Raw genomic sequence first — 2,500 nt, 5'->3', positions numbered from 1 at the left:
CTGGTGCGGCAGCTTGCCTCGAGCACCATCGGCACACGCTCGGCCCTGGTGCGGTCGGTTGCCTCGATCACCATCGGCACACGCTGGGCCCTGGTGCGGCAGGTTGCCTCGCCCACCATCGGCACACGCTGGGCCCTGGTGCGGGCGCTTGCCTCGACCACCATCGGCACACGCTCCGCCCTGGTGCGGTCGGTTGCCTCGAGCACCATCGGCACACGCTGGGCCCTGGTGCGGGCGCTTGCCTCGACCACCATCGGCACACGCTCGGCCCTGGTGCGGGCGCTTGCCTCGAGCACCATCGGCACACGCTGGGCCCTGGTGCGGGCGGTTGCCTCGACCACCATCGGCACACGCTGGGCCCTGGTGCGGCCGCTTGCCTCGAGCACCATCGGCACACGGTCGGCCCTGGTGCGGTCGGTTGCCACGAGCACCATCGGCACACGCTGGGCCCTGGTGCGGGCGCCTGCCTCGACCACCATCGGCACACGCTCCGCCCTGGTGCGGTCGGTTGCCTCGAGCACCATCGGCACACGCTGGGCCCTGGTGCGGCAGGTTGCCTCGAGCACCATCGGCACACGCTGGGCCCTGGTGCGGCAGGTTGCCTCGAGCACCATCGGCACACGCTGGGCCCTGGTGCGGCAGGTTGCCTCGAGCACCATCGGCACACGCTGGGCGCTGGTGCGGGCGCTTGCCTCGACCACCATGGACACACGCTGGGCCCTGGTGCGGCAGGTTGCCTCGATCACCATCGGCACACGCTGGGCCCTGGTGCGACAGGTTGCCTCGAGCACCATCGGCACACTATCGGCCCTGGTGCGGGCGGTTGCCTCGACCACCATCGGCACACGCTGGGCCCTGGTGCGGGCGCTTGCCTCGAGCACCATCGGCACACGCTGGGCCCTGGTGCGGGCGCTTGCCTCGAGCACCATCGGCACACGCTGGGCGCTGGTGCGGGCGCTTGCCTCGACCACCATGGACACACGCTGGGCCCTGGTGCGGCAGGTTGCCTCGATCACCATCGGCACACGCTGGGCCCTGGTGCGACAGGTTGCCTCGAGCACCATCGGCACACGCTGGGCCCTGGTGCGGGCGGTTGCCTCGACCACCATCGGCACACGCTGGGCCCTGGTGGGTTTAGGCACATCTTCAAATTTCTGTCGTGCCAATGCCATTTTTATGGCTTGTAAATTCATACAATGGTCCCCTAAGCCTTCACGTGAAGTTTCGTTGGAAGATGACTCGTTTTCTATTTTTCACGATTTTCGAAACTTTTTGCGGTTCGGGATTTTTTAAAATTTTTTTATAAGGATTTTTGGCACCAAATTTTGTAGGCATGATCCTTCTATTTTTGTTGGCATGCACAAAAAAATTCAGCTAAAAACTCGAAGTAGAGAAGATTTTGTGACCGTTTGAAAAAAGTGTCCCCATTTCAGACACTTTAACGGCTACTGGTAGCAAACCTGTAAAATCTCAAATGCTCTTTAAGGGGGTGTGAATTCTCAGAGGTTTGATGAGGGATAGGGGGCCAACACAAGGCCAAGTACCAGCACCCATCGCACATCATTTGCGCACACCCCCCCGGCCCCCCTCCCAATCGCCGGAACCCCAATGCCGCCGGTCAGGTTCTCCGGCGGTACTCCGGCGATGCTCCGGCGATGCTCCGGCGATGCTGTCCCGAGTGAAAAAAATGCGGCACCAGCACATGCTGGAGCCAAGCATGGGCACCGTGGCTCAAAATCGAACTTCGGCCAAGGCCTCGACCATCAATGGCACATGATGACGCATGGTGATGGCACATGCATCGACCATCATCGGCATAGGCTGCCCTTCGGTACGGGCACTTGCCTCGACCGCCATCGGCACAAGCTGGGCCCTGGTGTGGGTTGTTGCCTCGATCACAATCGGCACATGCTGAGCCTTGGTGCGGGCGGTTGCCTCGAGCACCATCGGCAGACCCTGGGCCCTGGTGCGGCCGGTTGCCCCGATAACCATCGACACACGCTGGGCCCTGGGGCGGGCGCTTGCCCCCAGCACCATCGGCACACGCTGGGCCCTGGTGCGGGCGCTTGCCCCGAACACCATCGGCACAAGCCGGCCCTTGGTGCGGGCTCCTGGCTCGACCACCATCGGCACACGCTGGGCCCTGGTGCGGGCGGTTGCCTCGAACACCATCGGCACACGCCGGCCCTTGGTGCGGCCGGTTGCCTCGACCACCATCGGCACACGCTCGGCCTTGGTGAGGGCGCTTGCCTCGACCACCATCGGCACACGCTGGGCCCTGGTGCGGGCGCTTGCCTCGACCACCATCGGCACACGCTCGGCCTTGGTGCGGGCGCTTGCCTCGACCACCATCGGCACACGCTGGGCCCTGGTGCGGGCGGTTGCCTCGACCACCATCGGCACACGCTCGGCCTTGGTGAGGGCGCTTGCCTCGACCACCATCGGCACACGCTGGGCCCTGGTGCGGGCGCTTGCCTCGACCACCATCGGCACACGCTCG

The sequence above is a fragment of the Durio zibethinus genome, unplaced genomic scaffold, assembly GCF_047325235.1.
Source record: "Durio zibethinus cultivar Kanyao isolate XHJ-2024 unplaced genomic scaffold, ASM4732523v1 HiC_scaffold_377, whole genome shotgun sequence".
In the NCBI taxonomy this organism is placed as follows: Eukaryota; Viridiplantae; Streptophyta; class Magnoliopsida; order Malvales; family Malvaceae; genus Durio; species Durio zibethinus.
The sequence above is the reverse complement of the archived record's forward strand: the minus strand, read 5'-3'. Positions refer to the sequence as shown.